Source organism: Hemicordylus capensis, chromosome 4 (assembly GCF_027244095.1).
Source record: "Hemicordylus capensis ecotype Gifberg chromosome 4, rHemCap1.1.pri, whole genome shotgun sequence".
Taxonomy (NCBI): Eukaryota; Metazoa; Chordata; class Lepidosauria; order Squamata; family Cordylidae; genus Hemicordylus; species Hemicordylus capensis.
The window spans coordinates 169,828,925-169,856,868 of NC_069660.1; the positions used below are offsets into that span (position 1 = coordinate 169,828,925).

At 44.2% G+C, this 27,944-nt stretch overlaps 2 long non-coding RNA genes across 16 annotated transcripts in view; one reads left to right on the forward strand and one right to left on the reverse strand.

Annotated features, from left to right (window-relative positions):
• Nucleotides 1-2,421: 2,421 nt before the first annotated feature.
• Nucleotides 2,422-27,944, reverse strand: part of LOC128322712 (uncharacterized) — a 255,068-nt gene continuing 229,545 nt past the window's right edge. For all 14 annotated transcript variants that reach the window (XR_008305912.1, XR_008305907.1, XR_008305904.1 and 11 more), the window contains one exon: nucleotides 2,422-3,014. This is a non-coding gene — a long non-coding RNA (uncharacterized LOC128322712). The remainder of the gene's footprint in view (nucleotides 3,015-27,944) is intronic.
• Nucleotides 15,689-27,944, forward strand: part of LOC128322713 (uncharacterized) — an 80,309-nt gene continuing 68,053 nt past the window's right edge. The window contains exons 1-2 of one of the 2 annotated variants that reach the window (XR_008305920.1): nucleotides 15,689-15,883; nucleotides 19,057-19,203. This is a non-coding gene — a long non-coding RNA (uncharacterized LOC128322713). Of the gene's footprint in view, nucleotides 15,884-19,056; nucleotides 19,252-27,944 lie in introns of both variants that reach the window. The other variant, XR_008305921.1, reaches the window with a different exon arrangement.

Genomic DNA, 27,944 nt, shown 5'->3' on the forward strand with positions numbered 1-27,944 from the left:
TTTTTCCTCTTATTGTTCCTGAGGGATGGCTCCCAAAAGCGATATACATTAGGAGGGGAAGGTGAGAAGAAAAGCAAATATTATACTATCCACTTTGCTTAGCCATACATTCCCACTTCCATGTGGGATGGCATTTCTGCTGTGATTTGTGCTTACATTCTTAGCCATCATCAACTTCTTCTTCAGCACTTTTCCTCCTCTGGCCATTTTCTTTTTGTAGCGGGTTCAGAGAGAGGGTATGCAGCTGGGTCTCTGAACCACGCATAACCAATTGCTCCAGGCTTTTCCAAGGCCTGTGTCCACCTGTATCCATCAGGAACAGCTGTTCCTGGCCATTTAATGCTGAGCTGGTGAATAGAGGGCAAACAGCGTGCTGAAGACTCCTGTAGGGCTGTGAGTGGAAGATATGGAAAGGAATCCATTTCATAAGCCTTTTCTCACATGCAGGTTATGCTGACTCTGCAGAGGCAGGCTGTCTTCTTCATTAGATTTGTCAACCCATCTGCTCAACATTAAAAACAAGCAAATCAGGGGTTTTTTCCCCCCTTCCAAAGGCAACTTTAGTGCTTAGCTAATATTTACTGAATGAGTGGAGAAGGAGAGTGGAGAAGTGGTGCTCAGGAGACTTCCTCTCATTTAAGGAGAAATATTTCCACAACCAATAAAATTTTAATTATTGTCAGTGGTATCCTGGATAGCACAGAATTTGTGGTGGGGGAGGGGAAGGAGAAGAAATAACAAAATTGGTGTGTGTGTGTGTGTGTGTAAAGAGCTATCAGACTGAGAGCTGTACTGCCTTTGCCACAAGGAAAAGCAAAAGCATAGTTCTTTTTCTTTTAGAAAAATTACAGTCTTACATACTATACAGAACAATGCTGATGGTGAGAGATCCCGTTCTCGCTGCTCTGCAGCTATAAACACAGGCCTATGCTGCCTGCAGAGGCAGGGTGCTCTCCCGCAGTGCGTTGTGCAATTGCACAGTGCAACACTTTTCCCATTATTCTGCACGGAAGGAGCATTTCACCATGCTATTGCACAATGCTCTGGAGGGAGGTGAGCATCCTGCCTCTGCAAGTAGCACAGGCCTGTGTTTTAAAGCTGGACCACAGCAAGAATGGGATTTCTCACCATCAGCATCATGCTGCACAGTATGTAGGCCACCGTCTAGAAAGGACACAATAGCAATTTATAATTGCTAATTATAAAGGGGTGGGGGTGGATGTGGATACATTGATGGGGAGAATGTTCTTTTCCTCATAAAATAAGAATATGGGTCACATTTTTATTTATTTTATTTTATGTTTTATATCCCACTCTTCCTCCAAGGAGCCCAGAGCGGTATATTACATACATAGGTTTCTCCTCACAACAACCCTGTGAAGTAGGTTAGGCTGAGAGAGAAGTGACTGGCCCAGAGTCATCCAGCAAGTATCATGGCTGAATGGGGATTTGAACACATGAACACATGTGTGAATGTGTGAAACACATTCACATATAATGTGGAACCATGGAACCATGTTCCATGGACATGCAGTGCCACTTCCCACCCACACCCACTCTCCTGTCTGAATTCAGACATAATGGAGAGCAAGCTCTCTGCAGTCAGGGAGACTACAGAGAGGAGGGAGAACTGGCTGTGCAGGCTTCCTTCTTGCACGAAGGACAGCCCACACAGTCAATCACAGCTGGAGTACGGGAAGAGTTTCCTCCCTCAACTCAAGTGGGTTTTTTTTCCTGTTAACAAAGTTTTATACAGGTTCAAAGAAGCATCACGAGCCAGACTGATCTCAATCTCTCTCTCTCCTCCCCCCGCCCCCCCCTGCTTCTCTGTCCATTTCCAATCCCAGGTTCCACCTCCAGTTCTGCATTTGCATGCCACTCTGGGGAACTAAAACCTTAGGTTGGAGCAGCGAAACTCACTACAACCCAAGCGTTCAAATTGGAGTTTGGAGAGTGAAATCTCGAGTCACTCTCTGCATGGAACCGGAGTTTCCTGCATTCAGATGTGCAAGTTTGGCAACCTCTGGCCCCTCAAACTCTGGTTTCATGTTACATGTGAAGGGGGCGTCAGTCATTCAAAGAAATTGATGGACTGTAGATTCAAGACGAACAAAGTACTTCAAAAAATCAGAAGCTGAGAGTTGGAAGGGATGATGGAGGTCTTCTCTAGCCCACTCCTTTGCTCAGTGCAGGAGACTGCTACAACAATCCTGACAGATGACAATCCAGCCTCTTTTTGAAAATTTCCAGTGAGGAGAGCCCACCGCTGAATGAGGAAGACAAACATCAAGGGGAAAGGTTTTAGCCAGCCCATTCACAGTCTGAATAATAGAATTTTAGAGTTTGAAGGTACTTTCGAGATCTTCTAGTCCAGCTTATACTCAAGGGACTTGCTCATGTACACACACACAGCACACATAATTAACTTACAACATTTATTGCCAGAAGGTACGGTCATGACATACATAAATATGGCATAAATAAATAGCTTTAAAAACAAAGGATAAATATTATCAGCTATGAGCCACTCCACGTTCAGAGAGATGTTCAGCTATGGAGGGAGCTGTTGCCTTCATGCCTTGCTTGTGGCTGGCCAACGTTGGAAATAGGATGCTGGGCTAAATGGACCTCAGGTATGACGCAGCAGGCCTTTTCTTATATTCTTATAACCTGAACTTTGAAGAGAGTTCATGTATTAATAAAAGTAGCATATGTCCCACAGTGAACATATACACAGCAAACAGGAAAAGTCCTGATATTCCCTCACTACCAAGTCGTAGTTATGCATATAAACTGTTACATTCTCCTCACTGCAGAATCTTACGGCTGCTTTACACATTATATACGGTCTAATGAAGGGTTATACAAGCTTAAATCAGTTGATATAAGTGGGCTTTGGTGTACTTAACTGGGGGATGGTTTGTGACCATTATCTGGAGCAGTGTGGTGACTGCCACCTCCCATGTGATTCCGTCAATATGTAAAGCCTCTATCCATGCCATTCCACTGTCTTTCTGAAATTAAAAAACATCTTGCTGTAGTTCAGTTGCCAGTTGCAATGTGACATTCTCTCTCTCTCTCTCTCTCTCTCTCAAATTTTTACACTTATATCCCACTCTTCCTCTGAGGAGCTCAGAGGTTATTAACATGGTTATTTTTATCATCACAACCCTGTGAGGTAGGTTAGACTGAGAGATATGTGACTGGACCAGAGTCACCCAGTGAGTTTCATGGTTGAATGCAGATTGAAATTCGGGTCTTTCTGGTCCTAGTCCAAAACTCTAGCCACTATGCTATGCTGGCTTTAACATGGGCACAACTTTAACATGGGCACATCAAAATGCCTCTAGATCCCACTCAAGGTAGATGATATAAAATCTATGGAGAAGTCTCCATAGGCAGCTTGTTTCAGTGCTGAACAAAACGTTAAGATAGGAATTCTTCCTAATGTTGAACCCAACTCAATAGTATTGCAGAATATACAGTACTGGTTCAAATAACTATTGATTTGATTCAGTGTACGGGAGTTTCATTTATTCACATAACATCCTTCCACATACCTCTAAGGTTGTAGACATGGCTGCCTCTAGCCTAATGGCCTATAAAGCACAGTCCCTTTCACTGTCATGCACACACAAGCATGTGTGTGTGCGCACATATACACATGCACAAACACACACTCTAATAGGTGGCAGGTATGACAAGATTTAAGTCAAGCTGCTGCATGCTAGATCATCCAGCAGCTTCTCTGCCTGTAATACTTGCCCAGATGACTCATTTTCCAGCAACCTCATTCCAGTGGAATTCTTCCTATGCACCTTGCTTGAATCAACAAGAAAGCACCATCCCATCTTTTCTTGCAGTGGTGCAAATTTGGGTGCTGACGGGGAGAGATTCTCAGAAAGGTTTAGCAGTGTTCAAACTATAGATCAATGGTAAGCCAATTTTTTTGCCAATACAGTTTTGCCAATACAATGCAAATGTAAAAGTATAAGGAGAAGGAGAATCTCTGGGTTGTGCTAGGTATCCCCCCATGCCCACAAATGTACTCACCATCCCTAAATGGAGACCATGCTTCTTGAGAGAAACATTCAAGGCCAAAGAAAGTGTTTTTAATTCCATTTCATATTGAATTGTGTTAATTGAACTGGAGTCGGCTCAGTGACTCATCCCAACCAACCTCTTATCTGCAGCTAAGTACTAGATACTACAAATAACCAGGGTAACTGAGGAGATATAGTGATACCCCTGTCTTCTGTTCCCATTTTGAAATCTAATTTAGCATCCAAATAATGGCTTTTGTAAGAATTGCCATGGGCAGGTATGTGTAAAAATTTACACCAAAAAAATGTCATAAATTCCACACAATGAGGTCATTCACACAACCCAAATTCCTGGTGGCTAGGGAGGGCTGGGGAGAAGGCAGGAGTATACCTATCTTCCCCCACATGATTATTTATTATTATTTATTTAAAATATTTAAGTAAACAAGTTAAACATCCAGGCTAAAATCACAATCAGAATTAAGTTTCAAATTAAAAGTTATTTAAAAAGCTAAAAAATTAGAATTATAAAAACGAAAGCATCTCAGTGATCCTCGCAGGGGGCTGCTCCGTCGCACATATGATCATCGCTGCGGCAAGCAGAACAATTTTCTGGACTGGAGGCCAGGGAAATGCAGCCTGGCCTCCAGAAATCCCACAATGCACTGTGCACCATGCAAGGAGCATGGTGCATTGAGAGATTTCCTTGCAAACTGGGCACTCTAAGCCCAGTATTTGGGTACTGCAGGAAGCCTGAGCAGCCACACAACCAGGATCCCAGGTACGAGGGCATGCTCACACCCTTCTACCCGGGTAATAAGGAGAACCCAGTAACTCTCCTAACAGCCCACCTTGCCTGAAGCTAGTGCTACTAAATGCCAGGTCCATACATGGAAAATCCACAGCTATCCAGGAGATTATTCTGGATGAGCACGCAGACTTGGCATGCATTACAGAGACTGGTTGGTTGAGGGGGATGATGTAAATCTCTCCCAGTTGTGCCCAGCGGGTTTCCGGGTGCAGCATCAGCCAAGGTGTGGTGGGCAGGGAGGTGGGGTTGCCCTGGTTCATCGGGAGACCATCCCCCTCACCAGATGCACTGTCTACCTTTTTGATAACTTCAAGTGCCTGCATGTAGTGATTGGATCGCGAGACAAAGTTGGGATTCTGTTGGTATACCACCCACCCCACTGTCTAACAGTATCCCTGCCTGAGCTGCTTGAGGTGGTCTTGGATGTGGCGTTGAGGACCTCACAGCTGTTAGTTTTGGAGGACTTTAACATCCATGCTGATGCCGCCTTGTCTGGTGCAGCTCAGGACTTCATGTCCTCCATGATGACCATGGGCTTGTCTCAATTGATTTCTTGTCCCACACATGTGGCAGGTCAATGGTGGACAGTGGTGTTCCGTGGATAGCCCAGGAAGCCTCAACACCGTTATCACTATCTGGTGAAGACTGAACTGAGGGTGAACCCACAACACCTCTGCAGCAGTGGGAGACCAGTTAGGATGGTCTGCCCCCATAGGCTTATGGATCCTGATGGATTCCTGATGGTTCTGAGAGAGTTTCCTGCTGAGAGAGTGGACAATCCTGTTGACACCCTGGTCTCCCTTTGGTAGGAGGTCAGGCGATTGACACGGTCGCGCCTAGGCGCCCTCTCCTGACCCGCTGACCCCCAGTGACTCTCTGGTATACAGGTGAGTTGCAGACAATGAAGCAGGCTGGTAGACGGCTTGAGCATCGTTGGAGGAAAACTCAGAATGAATGTGACCGAACACAGCCTAGAGCCCATATTAGGGCCTACTCCATGGTGGTGATGGTGGCGAAGAAATCCTACTTTCCCGCCACCATCGCATCGGCACAATGTCGTCCAGCGGAGCTTTTTTGCGTGGTTTGGGGCCTCCTATGTAAGGACCCCAAAGACCATTAAACAGAACACTCAGCAGCCCACTGTGACCGACTTGCTTTACATTTTGCAGATAAAATAGCTCATTTCCGTTCTGACTGGCATGCCAAGATTTTTGCGGCACCGGAACTGGATGTTGCTGACGCACCGTCTGGTCTTGTTATATTGGATGGTTTTCAGACTGTGTTGTCTGAGGAGGTGGACAGGCTGCTTGGAAGGTTGAGGCCTACCACATGTGTCCTCGACCCTTGCCCTTCATGGTTGGTGAAGGCTTGTAGGGAGGTACTGGGTCCGTTGGGTGGCAGGGGTGGTGAATGCTTCTTTGGATATGGATATGGCACTGAAACTGCCTTGGTTGCCCTGTTGGATGACCTACGCGTGGAGATAGAGGAAGTGTGATTCTGTTAATCCTCCTGGACCTCTCAGCGGCTTTTGATACCATCGACCATGGTATCCTTCTGGGATGTCTCTCTGGGTTGCGACTTGGGGGCACGGTTATACAGTGGCTCCGTTCCTACCTAGAGGGTCATACGCAGAAGGTGGTTCTGGGAGATTTTTATTAATTAATTATTTATTTATTTGATTTGTATACCACCCTTCCAAAATGGCTCAGCTCTAAATGCCTGCTCCACCCCTTGGCCTTTGGCCTATGGGGTGCCACAAGGATCTATTCTGTCCCCCATGCTGTTTAACATTTACATTAAGCCCCTGGGAGAGGTCATCCATAGGTGTGGGCTGCGGTGCCATCAATATGCTGATGACACCCAGCTCTACCTATCTTTTAAGTCAGCAGACACCAGGGAGGCAGTGGATGCTCTGAACTGGGGCTTGGAGGCTGTTTTGGACTGGATGGGGGCAAACAAGCTGAAACTCAATCCAGATAAGACGGAATTGCTCTGGGTTGGTAGAACTGATCATCTGAGTAATGAGGTAAGTCTGGTCGTGGAAGGGGTCACGCTCCCTTTGAAAGACAAAGTCCGCAGCTTGGGGGTGCTTCTGGACCCAACACTGTCCTTGGAGGCGCAGGGGGCAGCAGTGTGCAGAAGCGCCTTTTACCAACTACAGCTGGTACGCCAGCTGCTACCCTACTTGGAGAAGTCAGACCTGACCTCAGTCACTCATGCATTGGTAACATCCAGATTGGATTACTGCAATGTGCTCTACGTGGGGCTGCCCCTGAAGACTGTTCGGAAGCTTCAGTTGGTTCAGAATGCTCCCAAGAGGATGCTTGTGGGTGCAAATCACTTCACGGGTATTACACCCATCCTGCGTCAGATTCACTGGCTACTGGTCCGCTTCCTGGCTAGATTCAAGGTGCTGGTATTGACCTTTAAAGCCTGACAAAGCTTGGGCCTGGGGTACCTGTAAGACCGCATTTGCCCATATGAATCTGCCAGGGCCTTCTGCTCATCATCTCAGGCCCTGCTCATGACCCTGCCACTAACGGAGATCGAGTTGGCGGGGACTAGATACAGGGCCTTTTCAGTTGTGGCCCCTTGGCTTTGCCATGCTCCCTCCCTCAGTGTTGTTGTTATTATTATTATTGTTATTATTATTATTATTATTATTATTATTACTACATTTATATCCCGCTCTTCCTCCAAGGAGCCTAGAGCGGTGTACTACATACTTAAGTTTCTCTTTCACAACAACCCTGTGAAGTAGGCTAGGCTGAGAGAGAAGTGACTGGCCCAGAGTCACCCAGCTAGTATTATGGCTGAATGGGGATTTGAACTCGGGTCTTCCCGGTCCTAGTCCAGCACTCTAACCACTACACCACGCTGAAAATGCACCTTTTAAAGGAGGTTTTTTAATGCTCCATTATTATTTTTTGTTATATCTGGTAGGTTCTTTAGCTTCTTATAATTTTCAGTTTTAATTTTGAACCTAATGATTGTGGTTTTTAATCTGACTACTTTTTTCTTCTTTCTTCTTTTCTTGTTTAATTTAGTTAATTTTATTACTTTCATTGTATCTCGTGTCTATCTTATTGTTGTGAGCCACCCCGATCAGTAGTGCACTGGAACGGCAGGGTATAAATATTTTAAATAATAATAATAATAATAGCCCTGGGGAAAACCTCTGGCTGCCCAGCAGGGCAACCCCCAGGATCGGACTCAATCCTGGTGCTCTACACAGGCAGCCCTACCTGGGTAGGGCTTTACAAGCCCAGGTAGGGCTGCTCATGTGAACAGTCTTAGTGAAGATTTGACCAAACATCGCAAGGGAGACAAGACTGAGTTCAGAAAAGTTATCTCTAGGAAAGCTGTATTAGCAGAGCTGGGACCTGGAGATGCTGTGATTGTATAGAACTGTATATCTTGATTGATGAAGTCCTATCCTACATCATTATGCTAAACTAAAGAATAGGGGTGTGCACGGAACTGCCACACTGCGGTCCGGCACTGGGGTGGGGGGGTCGCTTTAAGACCGGCGGGAGGGTTTACTTACCCCTCCCGCCGCTTTCCCGCTCTGGCGCCGTAATGTAATGAGTAATTGGGGCAGCAGGATACCTCCCTGCCACCCCTTCCCCGATCTTGCTCTACAAAAACTCCCAGTAATCCTTTGCGCGCACAAAGCCTTTTCAATGGCCTCCGGACCGGTCCGGGCCCATCCCTACTAAAGAAGCCTGCTTTACAGTTTCCATTGGTCTTTCATGGTGCTAAGCAGATTCCTCTTGGCTTGTTTCAAAACTTCTAGCTTTTAATGTTATCAAATAACACTTTAGTTGCTGTAGTTGTACCGTATTTTTGCACCAAGAACCCGCACACAGCAAGTGCCTGCACCTGTTTAGAGCCTGCAGTTTTGAACAACTCTTGTTAAAAATAAATTTGAAAGCCTGCACCCAGCTGCTCCCCACACCCTCCCTTGCCTTGCTATCTCCTCTTCCTGTACATTTTACACTCCCTATGCTCACTGTTTTGGGGAGGGCTACATCCTAGGAGCAAGTGAGGGGATAGGACACACCCCAGGTGCAGAGCGGGGAGCAAGCGGAACTCCCCATCAGCCACACACCACTGCCACTCCTATCCCCCCCCCCCAACTGCTTACTGGTAGTATCCAACATGCCGCAGCACTAAGAAGTCCCATCACTTCCCTCTTCGTTTGAGCAAGGAGAGAGGCAACCGAACTTGCTAGTGCTGCATGAGCTGGATACTAAATGAGATCAGGCCTGTAAACCTGTGCCCAATGCCTAATCCAGGCGTAGGCACGCCTCTCATTCAGTATCCAGCTCACGTGGCACTAGGAAGTTTGGTCACCTCTCTTGTCACTCAAATGAGAAGGGAGGCAATGGAACTCCTTAGTGCTGCAGCATGTTAGATACCACCATGTGGGTGGAGGGGGGGAGTGGCAGAGTGGGAGGAGTGGCGGCAAGGTGTGGCTGACAGGGAATCCTGCTTGCCCCTTAGTGCTGCAACATGTTATACTAAGCAGTAGGGGGTGGGAAAGAGTGGCCACAAAAGAGGTGGCTGACAGGAGTTGCTAGATAGGTGCTGGAGGGTGCAGGAACCTTTCAAGTTCCTGCACCCTCTGTTTCTTTTTGTAATAAACTGTAGAACCCACAGGTTCTTGGTGTGAAAATATGGGATTTGCATATAATTAGTGGGTTAGAATCTGTTCATACTGAGGAACCTGTTTTCTTCTGGGTCAGATTGGTTAGTAAGCCTGAGATATATGAGATATAGGCAGGGGACAAGGGAGAGGTATTTCGTCAGGGAACCTCTCATAGGAGAACAGGTGATGCGTGGGCTCCTCATGTGCTCTCCCACAGGATGTGTGAGTCCCTTTTCATATATTAATCCAGAATCACAAGACTTTTGCAGAGGTACTAGTGTATGAATAGAAGCAAGCAAAGTGATCTTGAAGAAGAGAGTCAAGATTCACAGTGCCAGGACCAGGTCATACCTGAATCCATACCCAGGTGTGTTTTCCAACTCAGTGGATGGCAAATGCTCATGAGGGTACCTAGCAAGGGTAGCAACCCAGAGTCTGGGCATTTATACCTGGCTAATCCAGGAGCTTCATACTGTTTGCCAGTCACTGGGCTCTTGTTAATACCCCTCTTCTCTGCTCTGAGGCATGAACTTGGGATTGTAGTAGTAGCAGTACAGTGAACCTTCTTGCTGCAGACTGGGTGGGCTGAGGCACATTTGAGGATGGCCCTGTCTTGAGATGGACAGTTGGGAAACAGGCTTCCTGATTTTTCAAGCTAGAAGAGAAAAAGCACATTTGAGTTCGCTGATCTCTTTCTCTACTGCATTTATAATCTTTAGGCCTCTGTCTTATCCTCTTCACAAGCTCCTTTCTCAACTAGTCAAGAAGTCCACTGGCCCTTCCTTTATGTATGTTTTCATAATTTATGTTGCTTTCCTCCTCAATAGCTTTGCCAGACTTGCTAAATGCTTTTTGAGATTGAATGACCAGAAGTTCATTTTACATCCCATTTGTGGGCATGTCATGCATTGATAAAGTGTCATCATGTGTTCTGATGGTTTGTTTTTCCAAAACAGTTGCTAACATTCTCTTTGTGTTCTTCATAAATGTAGCACATTGAGCTGAGGTTTTCTAGTGTTCAAGGTTTCTTTCCACAGTTAGGTGCCTCTCATTTAGAAACCGATATAGAGGATACAGAATTGAGATTTTTTTTCCCAGCATACATTGATCAACAATGAATTGCCCGGTTACCTGCTATTGAGATTTCATATGAACACAGGAAACTGCCTTATACGTGCTCCTCCTGCCCACTCCCTGTCAAAAAGAACACTCTGTTCCAGGTGCCTGTTGCCCAGAGGTGGCAGAATGGAAGGCAAGCACACACTCTGCCATCCCCCAGAGGATGAGGACTAAGGGCTGCAAGGTTATGTATATATGGAGGATTTGTTTTTGTTTTGTATTATGCAATATATTGTAAGACACCTTGAGAATCATTCAATTGAAAGGCAAGGTATAAATCTTTGAAATAAATGACTTGTAACAGGACTTCAAAGCTACAGAGAGGAGTCTTTCCCAGCTATGTAACCTAGACTTGGGGAGATTACACACACACACACCAATTTCTCTGAATTTTCCCAGGAGGAGAATATGAGTCGGGGCAGGGTGTAGATTTTGAGGAATTTCTAATGGAATTTTGCATATTCTCCAAAATGCTCATGGGAGTCATTTTCTTCAACACTGGTTTTCCAGAAATGACATTCCCCCCTGCCCAGCATGATTATCATTCAGAAGAAGAAAATGAAGAAAAAACTAGTGGCCAGTCACCACTGAGGGCCATGGGGTGGGAGGCGGGCAGGCAGGAAGAATTGAGACTTATACTGTTGCTTGGTTTCTATAAAAGGTCAAAGGTTTAAGAATCACTCCACAAATGGCTGATAGACAGAGGCATATCTAGGGAAAATAGCGCGCCTAGGGCAAGCACTGAAATTGCGCCCCTGTCCAGACAGGGATGATGTGACTTGTAGTCAACAACATCTGGGAATCCCTGTTAAAAGGAACACTGTACCATCTAGACATGGTTGTTGGTCAAAACCTGAAAACATGAGCCATTTTTATTAAAGACTTAGAACAGTCAGGAGTTATGTGAGGATTCCAGTGTCATTTTCTGCCTCATCTCATGCTTTTTAAAAACCATGACTTTGTCCTAAAGGATCACCTGCCCAAATTCCTGACAGCCTTTGTCTTGTGATGACAGTAGGCTCATGATGGGGTATATGTGCATTCACCACACTAGTGCTTACTTTGGCACCAGGAGGGAGGAGGATACATTAGTTTGCCACACTAGACAGAGGAAATTGCAACAGGAGCAGACAGCCAAGTTCTGCCAGGGCCAAAACCAGCCCTTGCCAGACTAAGAAATCATTGTAATTTGCCCCTTCCTATCACAAGCAGTGTGCTGTTCTTTTATTATTGACTCTCAGATATCCTAACTCTCAGATATCTCAGTCATGGATGGAAAATATAGGGTCAATTTACAAGAGACACATTTTCTACATGGAAGTTTCTTCTGTGCAGGTGTTGTGCAGAAACCCATGTGTAGTAGTGATCAATACATATGTATCTATTCCGCACAGTTTCTTACAAAAATGACATCCCCACAGGAAATTTTGCTTCACATTAACTAGTTCTGGGTGACAGGCAATGGACAAGAATTTGGCAAAAGAATTTGGGCAGTATAAAAATATGTTAAATAAATAAAATATTTGTTTTTATCTTGTTGTAAACCTCCCAGAGACATAAGTTTTGGGTTGTATAAAACATGTTAAATAAATAAAATAAAATGATGTTCCATTTACCTAGAAACGCAGACAATGTAAGCATAAAGCTGGATACAATAAAGCAGGAAGTGCATCAGAGACCCTGGGCAACAGCAAGGTCTTTTATATGTTGTTCTATATGCAAGGAACTATCATTTTTGCAAGGAAATTCCTGTCTCTAAAAGTCATTTCACTTATGATATACATATATTTAATTAAAGGATAAACAAAGTACAGTGTTTAAGAAGCAGAACCCCACACACCCAGTTCTTTTCCCTATGACCAGAATAGGGTCATGTTCTACTGGAATATCTCCTATGTTTATGGATAACTTTCTACTGAATTTCACTCTTACTGGAAGCAAGCTAAGTGTGTTATTTATGTTTCAAAATCTAAATCTAGATCAATTTGCTTGGATTAATATTGAACACACAAAATTTGAATCTAGATTAATTTTAACCTGCTCCTTTGAAATGAAATTACATTAATATAAATGTAAAGCTGGCTTTATTTAACTGAATGACTATTTACATTTCAATTATTTTTTAAATCATATGAAGTTCAGAATAATATCTAATTCAGCAAAGGAAATTAGTTAATTTTAATTCTGTTTCACTGAATATAAATTTTTGACAGTTTGAGGGAAGCAAATGTTTACATCAGTTGCAAACATCTTGTATTTTTAGAGCTAAATGGCTATTTAGTACAATGTGTTGGATGTAGAGAATTTTGAATTCATACAAATGAAAGTGTAAATCGGCTTTCTCAGTTTAAAAGCTGCACCTACCAAAATTCCCTTCCTCCATATACAACTAAAAGGAAGGCACTCTCTCCTCCCTTGCAGCTGGGCACTCGATCTGCAGCCCAGTTCCTTCCTTTTCCCCACCAGCAATGGGTTTTCCCTTCTTCTATACAGTCAAGGCTTCCTTTCTCTTCCTTGAACTCACCCTCTTCTTGCAGGATTTCCATTGAAAAACTGCCTTGCAAACTGCAAGCCACAACTGCTCACAGGTTGGAAAATGCTGCAAACACAAGTGTTTTTTTTAACAAGAAGGAAGCGGGACAGGATGGAACCTGGAGAGCATTCACATTTCTGGATCTCTAGAGAGATCCAGAAATGTGAATGCTCTCCAGGCACGAACTCTCTGTTCACTTAACCCTTTCAGCCTCTCCTGAAAAACTGGTTTGTTGCAGTTCTCTTACATTTCTTTTATTGTATACATTTTAAAAAAGAAACAAACATCTTCCGTGGGGGGAGGGGGGAAGCATCAGCCTGAGAAAGCACCAGTCATATATAATTTTTTGGAGACTACTTGAGAGCAGGCGGGGCACAGGCAATTTACTTACTTTGGACTCTGGGGTGGGTCAGGACTTGCAGCAAGAACATAAGACGAGACAGCAGGGCAGGCAGCCGCAGTGCTTGCAAATGGGAACAAGCAACCCAGCCCAGGTTACTAGGATTCCCCCTCCCCAGCACTTGCCAGTGTTTGCTGCCTGAAAGCAAGCCCTCAAATGACTCGAAAGAACTTGCTCAGGCTTCTCGGAGCTTGAGGCCACGCCCCCTTAGATGTCACATGCAAAGGGGAGGGGCCTCAAGCTCCTTGCTCTGGCTCTTTGGCGCTTGAGGCCACGCCCCCTTTGACACCACATGCAAAGGGGGCGTGGCCTTGAGCTCCAAAGACCGTGAGCAAGCTCTTTGGAGTCATTTCAGTCAGAGCTTGCTGGCTGAAAGCATCTATTCTTCCTTTCTCTCCCTCTCCGGAGGAAGAGAAAGGGGAATAGCTAAATAGCAAATGCTGGCCGAAATAAAGCAAGTGCTCGCTGGGGGGCGGGCGCCTCTCCAGACCTCAGTTGGGGCAGGGGGGCACGGCAGGCAGTTTGCGCCCTCCCTGCAATAGCGCCCAGGGCACGTGCCCTGCCTGCCCCACCCTCGTTACGCCCCTGCTGATAGAATCTATTTAATTTTATAACCAAGTTTATGAACAAGTTTATATGACTCTGCACATGCTCAGGACCTGAGGATATACTTAAATCCATACAAAGCAAATTGGGTCTTGCCTCAGCACACGCTCAGAGTCAACAGTAACAGGACTCACTGAAAGAAGGAAGAGACAGGAGTGGTTGATTGCAGCACTATTCCCTTCTGTTTGCAAAAGAAGTGTTTCAGCTGCTCTGGTGCCCTTAGAATTGCAAGTGAGCATTTTCTGACTCTAGCCTTCAAAAAGAAAGGCTTGTCAGGACAATGTTTCTCTGGTCTTTAAAAAAATAGAATTTTATTCATAAACTTGGTTATAAAATTAAGTAGATTTTATCAGCTTCTTGGGCAACCGTTTTTTAAAATGCCCCCCCCCCATCCCACACCTTGGTGTGCTCCTTGAGGTATTCTGGAAGTCTGCTTACACTGTTAGCCATGCCCCCAAGAAACTATCTATGATTATGCCCAGTATTCCTGTGTGAAGAAATTCATAAGGTGAGAACTGGGAATTGAAGATAACTTTTTTGAAGATAAGTTATTTACTTAGAAAAAAGAATAACAATAAGATGTTTCCCTGTCCCAAAAGAGGTTTATCCAAAATGGAATACAAGGGAATACAATAGACATTGGAGGGGACAGTGCTGGATTTAAATAAAGGCAATTGATCTCCCCTTGCTAAATACAAAGTAGCCACAATTTGAAAGGTGCCTCTTTGCCCATTTATCAGGGGTCAGGGATTGAACCTGGGACCATCAACTTTCAAAACATGGACTCTACTTTGGGGTGATTTCCATGTTGTTTTTGCACACTTCACGCTTTTGCATGTTATATTGAATATGTTGTGTCTTCTGAAAATATTATTGTCTCACTGTTGTTTAAAAACTCCATTAAAGAATGTGCTAATGCTGTGATAAAAGCATCATTTCAATAAACTGCGTACTGCCCATATGCTTTTGTAATGAACTCTCTACAGGAACAGCCCTGTTTGCTCATGGATTCCTCTTTTCTGGTTTGTTTGTATACTGTGCGAGAAGCCTCGATCAGCAGCAGTCCTATTATGAGGCAATGTGAGGCAGTTACCTCAAGTGGCAGATTTTAGGTGCCATTAAGAGCAGGATGGGAGTCAGGCAGACCTGACACGGATGTGTGAATCGGTTCTATATAGAACCGCTTCTAAATATAACCACCCAGGCTCAATGGTTCTAGGTAGAGCCCGAACTTTAAAATAAGAATTAGAGCCAGTTCTAGTTTGAACCAATCTTAGCCTGGTTCTAAAAGAGCCAGTTCTAACTGACTCGAGTGACTTAAGCCTACATTTTGTGTAAGAAAGAGACAGTCATCCATTTTGTGACTCTTGTGTCACTTGGAGTGATTAGCTGTGCTGCAGATCACCTGATTGGCCAGATGTGTCTGGCCCTTTGAGTAGCTTTGAAAGTATATCACTCAGGGACACCTGTCACCCCATTGGCCGGGGGGAGGGACAAGGGGGTTGCTCCAAAGAGGGTTATTCAAAGTATATTTAAAGACCATCTTGAGGCTTGGCATCTCTCTCTGTCTCTGCTGTTCATTTCTGCTCATTTCTGCTGCTGCTCTGCCTGCTGACTGAGAGAGACTGAGGAGCTACTGCTGGTGCTGGTGCTGGTGCTGCTGGTGCTGCTGCTTTGGTTGCCTTGCCTTGAGGTCTGGACTGGTAGTCTCCAGAGAGAGGTTTGACTGATTCCTGCTTTCCCACCCAACTTTTCTATTTTTTTTTTTTTTAATCAATCTTAAGTATTTTCTTGGCTGGCCATAGTGTGCTTACAATTTTTTTTGGTGTAGTGAGTGAGTGCATGGTGAGGCCTTATTCCTCCCTCCTGTTTGTTGCCCAGCCAGTTATCCTGGCTTCAGGCCTCTGGCCCATTTCCCCCCAATTTTTACCTCCCCCCTTTCTGGCTGCCTTTCTTTTTAAAAGGATTTTAAAAATTTATTTAAAATTTATTTATGATTATTGAAGCAGCTGTTTCCTTCCAATTTTCATTTTGGAAGCAGACTGCCTGTCTGTGTTTTTGTTTTTCTTAAAATTGACAATATTTAAGTATTTTATTTCCTGGTTAGCTGTAGTGTGCTTAAATTTTTTTGTGTAGTGAGTGTGCGTGGTGGGACCCTAATCCTCCATCCTGCTTGTTGCCCAGCCAGCTAGCCTGGCTTCAGGCCTCTGGCCATTTTTCTGGCCCATTTTCTCCACATAATGAATCCCAATGTAAAATCTATATGCCATCAGAAAATCCAATACATGTGAATTCTCTGATGTCAATAGTGTTGGATTCTCTGATGGCACATAGATTCTGCATAAGGATTCATTATGTAGAATCTATGTGACATCAAAGAATAATCTCCATTATTTCCTATGTGATAAATAATAAAACTTTTAAGATTGCTATGGGGCTTGGGTGGTAGTTGTCACTCATAGGGGCCTACCACACACCCCACTTTGGCACCCCAGGTGCTACCCATAGGGAATAATGGGCCAGTTCAGGTTTTAGAGCTGGTTTTAAAGGTTTCTAATTCAAACCGAGCCATGGGCTGGTTCTAACAATTTAGAATACAAACCAGTAGAACTGATTCAAATTTGGTTCTAATTAGAACCAAACAACAAAAACCCATTTTATGCACATTCCTACTGACAGATGCTCATCTTCCATACTCTTTCACAGCTCCTGTTCATTGTGCTTCAACTTCTGTAGAAGAACTTTCCATTTTAATGTGGGAAGAGTGATACTATTTGGATGTTCTGTTTCTGCCTTAAATAAGAAAACATCTTTTGCAAGTCTATGTTATTTATTTATTTTGCATATTTTTATACCACCCGGTATATGCATCTTTGGCAGTTATACACTAAAACCCATTTAAAACAACCAACAATAATAAAACATTAACATAATTAAAATGATTTAAATCTCAATATAAACTTTAAAGCTTGTTAACCTAAGGCCTGATTAAAAACCAACAGAGATGTGGAGACTCTGGTTTTATTTGGGAGCACATGCCAGAATCCTGGGGGTTAGCCCTAGAGCAGGCCTGATTCCTAGTTACTATCAAATAAGCTGGTGGCAACTGCAACTGGATCTCCCCCAGTTATGGATAGTAATCAAAGCATTCCATATTCTCCAAATTGGTATCTAATATTTTGGGGCATTTTATTTGACTGTTGTGGAGCACAAATTTCTTTTTATAGATTTTTCCATGAGGTGATATTAATTTCAACCTTAGGCATGTTAGACACCAGAATGGCATACTTTAAAGTATTGCATAATTGGTTTGTTTTCTTTTGATTTTACTTTCTGATTAGTTTCTGATGGGTAAATTATATGCAAAATTCTAGGACAAGTTTAATAAAAATAAGTGTGTCACAATCTTAGAATTGCCAACTGCCTGAGACCCCTGGAGACTTTGAAATCCAGCCCCTACATGTATGTCAGAGCAGACAGCACAGAAATAGGGATGATGCCACTGGGGATCAGAACATTGGCTAGGATATGTCAAAAACATTCCCTATAGTCCTTTGTTGTTGTTTTAAGGGCTGCTTGCCTTCCAATATTAGGCAAGGGGAGGCGGCTGCCTGGGGGCCCCCACGCCTCGAGGGCCCCCCCAGAGGCAAGTCACATGACTATATATTGTGAAGTGTTTGTGTGTGTGTATCAGCGAGGGGCCCATTTTAAAATTTTGTCTCTGGGCCCACTCCAGCCTTGTTACGCCCCTGTAACAGACTCAGTTTAGTTCACAATAATATCTCATTTATATGTGGATTTTGCTTGCATAATGATCAGCCTACAGTGTCAGGTGCTGTCAAATATATCAGTGATGGCATCATGTGATGCCTTGTTCTGCTCATCTGAAAGTTAATGGTAGCAAAAAGGGGTAGTGGGGGCAGATGTTTTGCCAGAGTCCTCCCCCCAGGTCCAGAGGTGTTCCTGCTGCCACTGCTGCTGCCACTGCTGTTTCTCTGAATAGGAAGAAAATGGAGAAATTCTGGAATTAATTTTGGAATTGGTGTGTGTGCAGTTTACTACTTTTGATATCTTATTTTTTCCCTCTTGCAGATTACCAGTGCACATGAATGCATATATGCATTGATCAAAATACTGAGCATAAAAGATGAGATTGCACAATCAAGATTCCTTTCTGTGCTGTGATTTCATAAAATGCATACAAATATATATGCATTAGTTGAATCATGGCACAAAATTGAGTCATGATACCATTATGTGATGACAGAAAGATTCCTTTTTGTCTTGTGTTTAATCAAAGTGCATATGCATTCATATGCACTGGAAACCTATAAGGGGTGGGTGGGTGGGGATACAAATAACTGAAAAACTGCAGCAGACAGCACATGCACAGTGGTCAGAATGAAGTTTTAAAAAAAAATTAAGCCAAAACACGAGTTCTCTAGTGCCACTCCATAAACAAGGCCAGGAAATTTAGAGCCTCAAAATTCAGGGAGAAATTTGGATGGGGAAAATTGCATAAGCATCCGTACTAGATATCAAATAAATTATGCAAGGAACTACACAGTTATTCTATCAGTTTATTACAATATCCACATTATGGACAAGACAGGATCCAGGGGAGTGGCAAAGAGTTCAGCCATTGTGGTACAGAAAAGAGTTCTGATTTTCCAAGATCTAAGACCCTTTTCCACAGTGGAGTCTTGATACTGCTTACTATTGCACAAAGAGAGTAAAGCCTTATTTACAACTTCATCTTTGTCTGTATCATGATCCCTATTTCTTGATTGATTCAGGTAAATACTGGGGTGTTGCAGGGCAAAGAAGACCTTAAGTCTCAAAGGGATATCTAAATATGCTCAGGGAGATATCTAATTCAGCTCTTCGTTCTAGGAGTTGAAAGGGTTTTGATGGTTCCCTCCCAGGAGATGACACACTCAAAGCAAAGGGTAATTAAAGCCGATTGAGAATGGATGAGTCATAGCTGCAGAGATCCTGGGCAGAAACAGCAAGCAATCAAGATCATGCCGTTGAGTCGAGGTAAAAGCTGTTCAAATTTGCCTTCAGATCAAAAGCCTAGGTTGCCAGGTGAGAGTGCATGAGAGTTTCAAGGGAAAAACGAGAAGGGGTTAACACTGATGTTGAATGAAATGTGTATCCATTTTCCCAGTCAAGGGATTCTTGCATGCAGCAATGAGGTGCATACCACTGAGGACCTCTGCCATGCCAACTATTGGCTTGAGATAGTGGAATCCTCACAGTAATCCTTTTTTCTGACTAGGCCCCTTATTCCAGAACAGAGACCCCCAAAAAAGAAACAAAATATTTGCAAGTGTTCCTGACTTCAGGGGATGAAAATATCGGGGAATGATGATTCATCAAGTGGCTAACACACAGATCAAAGGATGGACTTTTCTGAGCTGCTCTGGTAGAAAGTCATTGGATAGAAGGGTTTCATGGAATTGCTTGGTTGTGCTGTGCATGGATCTCTGCTTTGCAGTTTTAGACTGGAGGCGGACTGGCTGGCACCACGCCAGTCCCTGAAACCAACAGGCTGACAGACGGGATGCCATCTGGGCCCCCATAGAAATTGACTGTAGGCAGAGGAGGGAATCTGTGTCTCACCAGCAGCCATCACACTATTGTGCCAGTTGGCTTAATTCTATGTAAATTTATGTAAATTCAGTTGCCCTCCCCCTTTTCATTGGGTAGTGCTGGCAAAGCTCATAGCTGGTTTTCCTGAATATTGAAATAAAGTCAAATAATGGTGGTGTGGGGGGGAGGAATAATCACACTAAATTTGAGCAGTTTAGTGTATTAACTCAATTGCAAGATAAATAGGTGCAACTGGTGGGCAAAGGTGACCTATGGTGAACATGTTAGTACACAAACACTATTCTCTTGTCTTGGCCTGTTATGAGAAAAACAGAACTTCCCTTCCCTGAAAGGCTTCCCTTGTATTTCCTAGCAAAGCTGTCCTTTCCCCTTCGTTTTGAAGCACATTTCTTAACTGTAGTAAGGTACACTATTCTTTTAATCTACTTTGCTTTTGATTCCCAGGGAGTTATTCCCACTTGGCTTCAGGCTTCGGGGTAAAGGTTGAGCAAAGCCACTTCGAAGTACACTCACGGCTTTGAGGGAAGCAGCCCCTCCCCTCTGCTCTCAATTTTGTTTTGAAACAAGTCCACATGGCATGCTCCGTGTTTTCCTTCTAGCCAAGGGGGCGGGAGGGAGTGAGCTTCTGCAGAGATAGATCTGCATTTCTGAAGAGAGCATGCCTCTTTATCATGCTAATGATTCTACGTCAGTGTCTCTCCATATTTGCTCTGGTATATTCAGAAAAAGTAGCTTAAAACCAGCATTTTAAAAACCTGGACATACGTCGAGATAAGCTAGGATTCACATTACAAAGCCTGGTTTGTGTGTGGAGTGGGTCCAAAAATCTTGAAGAACTTCAAGGTAAGTTTGGCTGGTGTGTGAACGCACATACTCTCTTCAGAAGGAGATTCAGGGCAGAAGCCCTGTGTGCAAAGTCTCCAGGTGGCAGTAGTGTGACTAAGTACATGTTTTACCACTGGTGAGCAATCTTTGATCCTTCCCCACTGAATGCAATCTTGCAACAGTCACCAGCACTTCAGCTGACTGATTACTAAAATTTGCTGTAAATGGGGTGCCCCTAAAGATGGAAAGAAAGCTTCTAAAAGTTATCTGTGAGGAGGGACTATAAATGAAATATTACCTCAATTATGGCAAATATACATGCTGGCTTCTGGTTTGCTTTAAGACCCAACTGAAGGATTTGGTCATAACCTTTAAACCCCTGCTGAGTTGGGCCCTGAATCTGTTAGGGCAGGAATTCCTAAACCTTTTGATACTGTGACCTCCTAAAATAACATATAAAGTTACACGACACCCTCCCCACATGATAAAAGCTATTGATTTGATAAGGTAGAACCAGTGTAGTGGTTAGACTAGGACAAGGGAGACCTGAATTCAAATCCCCATTCACTCATGAAAGTTACTGGATGACTCTAGGCCAATCACTTTATTCTCTCAGCTTAACCTACCTCACAGGGTTGTTGTGAGCATACACATAGCGTACACCACTCTGACCTCCTTGGAAGAAGAGTAGGATATAAATCTAAAAACACTGCGGCTATTCCCACGATCACTGGGAAGCGGGCTAAGGGAGCTTAGCCTGCTTCCCAGTGATTATGGGAACCACCAGGTTCACAGGCAAGCCTGGTGCTCCCAAGGTGGCTAGCCTGCCTAATTCCCCCTCCTCTTAAATTAGGTTAATGGAGCGAGTGCTCCATTAACTTCATTTTTTTGCTTGTGTGTCATTGCATCCCGTGGCGACACATGAGTAGACCCCCGACCGGGAGGGTGCAGCCAGTCTGCTGGACCCGGGGGTCTCTCCAGGATGCCCCATGCATTCGTGTGGGTCATCCTGGGACTTCTGGGGGCCGTGCAGCCCCCGATCCCTACAGCCCCCACCGGCTCCATGATGGAGCCGGCAGTTGTGTGGGCGGCCGATCCGGCTGCCACAGGGCTGCTCTTTGATCGTCTGTGGGGAGAACGGGCTAAGCAGATTGTGGGAAGAACTTCATTTTCTCCCACAAGGCTAAAGCAGCCTCTCTTGCTCTCCTCCTATCCTGCCAAAAAAAAAAAAAAAAAAAAAATCTATGAATTCAGGGGGTTTGATGATAAAATCCTTTCTTTTGTGAGGTCCATCAATTAATTATGCATTGTATGAAGAAGTACTTACTTTGGTCCATGCTAAATCTCCTGCCAGTCAGGTCATTGGTACTAGTGTTGTTAGAGATGGAGGGAAAACTTCCATCTATCACTTTTCTCCACTCCTTGCATAATTTTATAAACCTCAGTCATGTCCTCCATTAGTCACCTTTTTTTCTAAACTAAAAAGCTCCAACTCTTATAGTCTTTCCTTGTGAGGAAGCTGCTCTTGCCCTTTGTTTGTTTTGGTTGCCCTTTTCTGCACCATTTCCAGCTCTACAGAATCCTTTTTGAGATGGATATTGAAATGTAAACAGTATTTCAAATGCACCATATATTTTTATGAGGGCAATATAATATGATTAGATTATTAGATTTATTCTCAATATATTTCCTAATTATTTCTAGAATGGCATTTGCCTTTTTCATAGCTGCGGCACACTGGGTCACCATTTCAATGAGTTATGGGCAAGTTAAAAAGCACCGATTTCAATACAGCTCTGGGGGTGGGGGCACTCCTTATTTCCCTCCATTGTGAACATTCTCCATGTCTGCTTCCTATTCTTTAACCAGTTATCTGTCCATAAAAAGGACCTGTCATCTTAGTACATGACTGCTTAGCTTACTCACGAGCCTTTGGTGAGAGAGATTGTCAAAGCTTATTGTACATCAAAATATGCAGCATGAACTGAATCACCTGATCCTGATGCCTGTTAACATTCTCAAAGGTATGCAGAGGCCATGCTGATTCTCCATTTGCCAGCTTGGGACACGAGCACTGGCTGGGGTTCACAGAAAATGCTGTTTTCCTTTCCCACCATCTTGACACCTTTCCCTGCTGTGCTATGTGGTGCTAGAGAGCAGTTCAATCAGAGAGTTCAATCAGCATTGAACCTGAGCACTTTTTTGCTACAGAGCTTGGGGGCATGTAGAATGCGGGGGAGGTGTCATTTTTTATTCTCATGGTGCACATCCCCTAACCCTAATGCTCACCTCCAGTCTGTGAATAAACAGGTCAGTCCCCCCCCCTTTACTTCCCCCCACTTCAACTACTACCTTCAACATTCAGTGGCTGCATTCTCAAATCATGTGAAACCAGAGGCTGGTGAACCCACGGTTTCAATTTCAAACTGTAAATCGCATCACAGACATTTGTTCAACCTCCAGTTACAGGAGAAAGGAGCCCTCTCTGCTGCTTGGCTGCCAAGGCTGATCCCAGCAAGCTCATGGCCAGACAGTGGGCAAAGTGTCAGCATGTCAGTAGAGCAGCCATGATTGGCCATGATCTTGAAGTGGGTGTGCTGAGTACAATTGCACATTTTCCATCCTCGGCATGGAAAGGGCATTTAGATCCTTTTAAATGCCATGCTATGCCAACACTTCTTCTGACAGTGATCACACTGCTTTCATCCTAAGAGCCATGCACCGAATAGTCCCATACAAGAATGATTTCAGGGGTGTTGGGGCGGCACTCAGGAAATAGAAGGGAACATGAAGACTTCCAAGGAGGGGATATGTATATGAGGGAGGCAAAGGATCCTGGGGAGTCTTTCCCACTATGACCTAGGATGCTCTTGCAAGGGATCACCTGACAAAGCAGTGCATGTGGACTAATCCACACTCCTGCTCCCCTAGCAGCTTGCTGCCTGTGGGCTATTCTACTTATGAGAGGTCCAGTCTACTGTTGTAAACCCTAGGTCTGTCGGACTGCATGCTCACATGTTGAGCTGACACAACGAATAGGGCCCCATTTGCATGGGCCCCCCATTCTCTCTGGTAAAAGATAGAACTTCTGCACTGCAACCCCTTCCTCCTCTGAAAGCCTTGCATGCACCCAAAGGAGATTTTGGCATTCCATGTGTCAGAGCCTGGCCACGTGAATGGATGGGGTGGGGACAGGACTGGGTGTGAGGATGGATCTTTACTCCTATTCAAAATTCCCAGGTTCAGTCTGGCATTGCACCTTATGCAGATCTACCAGCATGGGGAATCATGGGAGAGGGGAGCCCTGATTTCCAGTGACCCCAGGAAAGCAGGGTCACCTTTGGGGGGCACAATAAGGATGCATATGTCCACACCTTTGCTTATGGCGGCGTACAGGTCTGGACATAACACTTTGACAGCCAACCCAGAGGTCTTGGCAGCAAACCTTTGTGTAAACTGAAGGTTTAAATTGGAGTTTAGCAAGCCAAAGTTCACTTTCGGCTCGAAACCATGGTTGCATGAATTTGGACATAATGGATGTAATGGAGTTTCAGCCTCTGCCCGTTTACCTCTGGTGTCATGTTATGTCTGAATTTGGCCTGTGTCGCAGATGCCCTAAAATACAGACTAATTGCTAAACTGACAAAGAGCCGAGTCTCACAATCCGTGAGACCTGGTTTCTTCGGGTGAGCGGGCTAAGCCCACTCTCCCCGCTTACGAGCGGAGAGGGAGCCCTGGGTGGCTGGATTGGCCACCCACATGATTGCCGGCTCTGAGACGGAGCCGGCGGGGGCTGGGAAGCTCGGGGGCCGCGTGGCCCTTGGAAGCCTCAGTATGCCCTGCGCGATCACGCAGGGCATACTAGGGAGACCCCCGGAGTCGGGAGGTGGCTTTTCGCCTCCCCTCCGGGGGTCTACTCATGAGTAGGCATGGCGCGAAGCTGCGCCACGGCTACTCACGATTTTGAAAACCAGGTTTGTGGAGCGCTCGCTCCGCAAACCTGGTTTTAGGGCAGGGATTCTTGAGCAGGTTACTTGCTCTAGAACCACCGGGCTTGCAGCCGAGCCCAGTGGTTCTGACAATCTGCAAAAATCGGGCTAGGCTCTCCTAGCCCGATTTTTGCAGATTGTCAGAATAGCCCCAAATTCTGCCCTTCCCCACCCATAGGGTGGAAGTTATCATAAAAACAATGAAGAAATTTAGAATTTTAGTGTAGCTGTGATTGGGCAAAGATGATCCTATCTTTGGCATTCCATGTGAACCCAGAAGTCCCCTCTCAAGACTTCTGTGATAGCTATTCTAGATTTTTTTGATTTTTTAAAAAAAAATTCTCTGTGCTTTCAACAGGTCCTGGAAGTTCACAAAGCCATTTTGGGTAGTCTATGTTTTCATTTTCTGTTTTATTACCAAAAAAATGCATCACATTCAAAACATTAAAATATGCATACAAGAAATAACACAAAAACAATTGAAATAAGCGGGGCCAAAAATACAGAGAAAAAGAAAATACATAACATTCCTTAATTCAGTTTATACTACCAGAATGCTCCCCGCATAATTTTTATTCTATTCCAATTACAGAATAGATAATATTCCCTTGTTGTGGCTGCATTCCTTCCTACAAGGCCGGGGATATAGGGTGGCAATGGGCAATGAGAGGTCTTCACATCAGGTACTAACATGTGGTGTCCCCCAGGGGGCTATTCTCTTGCCCTTGCTGTTCAATATTTATATGCAGCCGCTAGCAAGGCTGATGAGGAGTTTGGGGCTAGGGTGCCACCAATATGCAGATGACACCCAGCTTTTTCTGCTGATGGATGGCAGGGCTGAGAACACCATAGCCCAGCTGACCAGGTGTTTGGAGGCGGTTACAGACTGGCTGAGGCAAAGTTGTCTATGGCTTAATCCGGATAAGACTGAAGTTCTGTGGCTGGGCCCGAAGAGGTCAGGGGGGAGATTTCAATTACCAACCCTTGATAGTGCTTGTTTGATACCTCAGCCTTCTGTGAAGAGCCTGGGCATGATTCTTGATGCCTCTTTGAATATGGAGGCTCAGATCATGGAGGTCGCTCGAAAGGCCTTCTTTCAGTTATGCCAAATACGGCGGCTGGCCCTCTATCTGTCTCGGCCACTGTGATCCATGCAACGGTCACTTCCAGGTTAGATTACTGCAACTCGCTTTATGTGGGGCTGCCACTGCGCTTAACTCAGAGATTGCAACTGGTGCAGATTGCAACTGGTGCAGAATGCAGCGGCTAGGGTCTTACTAAGGAGCCTTGGCGAGCACATGTGACACTTTTGCTCATTCAGTTGCACTGGTTGCCGGTTGAGTCCCGGGTTAAATTTAAGGTATTAACCTTAACATTTAAAACCCTACATGGTATGGGCCCTCCATAACTCCAAGATCGCCTGGTTCGATATGTCCCTCACCGGGTCCTGAGATCAGCCACAAATAATGCCTTGGTGATCCCGGGTCCTAGGGATATTAAATTGCAATCAACAAGAGCCAGAGCCTTCTCAGTGGTGGCCCCGACTCTATGGAACAGTCTCCTGGATAATATCAGAGCTCTCCACTATCTGTTGGCCTTTCGTAAGGCATGTAAGACTGAAATGTTCCGCCGGGTGTTCGGTCTCTGAGATAGCTGGTCGTGGAGTGATCTTGCAATCCTTGGTTATTATGTTATGTGGAATTTATGAGGCTATGTAAGATATATGTTTATGAAATTGTGTTGTTGTGTATGTTTGCTTGTAAGCTGCCCTGAGTTCTATGGGAGTAGGGTGACATATAAATCTAACTAACTAAAATAGTGACCAATAAAGCAACATTTTGGCATTTATATTTTTCTCATATTTTACCTACTTTCCTTAAGGCAAGCAAGCTTATGAAATTACCCAGGGGTGTGTGTGTGTGTGTGGTGTATGGGCATAGGGGTGTGCCCCACCATTCCACCCATCAACTTCACAATGCCTGGACAGATTTGGCCCAAATTTGGGTACAGGTGTAGTGACACATAGGGTCATCTCAGCAGTGTAGTTTTTGATGATGTCATCCACCCCAATTCAAGTCAGCGAGTATGTGAATGTTTGAGGTGCAAGTGGGCTAATTTGTGAGCCAGCTAACCGATATTAACCAGATTTAGTACAGTTGTAGTGACACATAAAGACACCTCAACGGCATAGTTTTTGATGATGTCATCCACCCCAATTCAAGATGGTGGATGTATGAACATTTGAGGCAGAAGTGGGCTAACTTGTGAAGACGAAAGGAGGGAGGTTGATGGCTTAACATTTGTAGCTAAACTCCTTTGTTGTACCTGGAAAATGCAGAAGAGTATATTAAGTGTAATATACAATTATAGTGAAAGGAAAGTAGACTGATTAGTTCTTACCAGAACTTTTAATGTTTCACCTGTTGTGTATATCTGGTAGGTTCTTTAGTCTTTAATTTTTATAATGCTTAGTTTTTAGCTTTAAGATTTTAATTTGGAATTTTAAAAGCTAATTTTGATTGTGGTTTTTGCTTGGATTTTTGACTTGTTTAATCTGGTTAATTTTATTAGTTTGATTTTATATTGTAACTGTTTTATAAATGTTGTGAGCCGCCCTGAGCAGTAATGTACTGGAGGGGTGGTATAAATGTTTTAAATCAATAAATAAACTTCTTGTAAGTAGTAGTAGAAGTAGTAGTAGTAGTAGTAGTAGTAGTAGTAATTATTATTGCTTTGTTAGACAGAATAGTCCAGAGTGGGAGCTAATGGTTAAGAGCTTTATGACTTATTATATTGAACACATATTGAAATGCATGCTTCCTGCCAATGTGCTTAGCACAGCAGCCAGTCACTTGCATGCATACACTCATGCTTCCCTCCCAAAGTTGGGGCAGGAGTGATGGTGGTGGTAGGTATCTGAATGCGTGGAGGGGGAGATAGTCTATGCTAGAATGTAAGTTTGTGTACTTTGTTTTTGTACCCTACAGCACACTTAATATACTCTTCGGCATTTTCCAGGTACAACAAAAGAGTTTAGCTATAAATGTTAAGCCATCAACCTCCCTCTTTTCGTTTCTTCTACTGAACCTTCCAACATGCATACTATTTTTGTTGCCAAATAAGGTTTTGTGCATGCAAGCAGGGAGGGGTGATTGTCCTTATGGTTGCTGAGTTGGTAACCATCTCTCCTCCACAAATACATTGTACCACAACTACCAGACAGAAAAGATGTCAATGGTGGGTTGAACAGACAAAGGAGAGTGAGGAGAGAAACTAGATTGCACCACATTGAGAACATCTTTTTGTTGTTGTTGTTGTTGTTGTTGTATTTTAAAAGTACCAGAAGAGAAG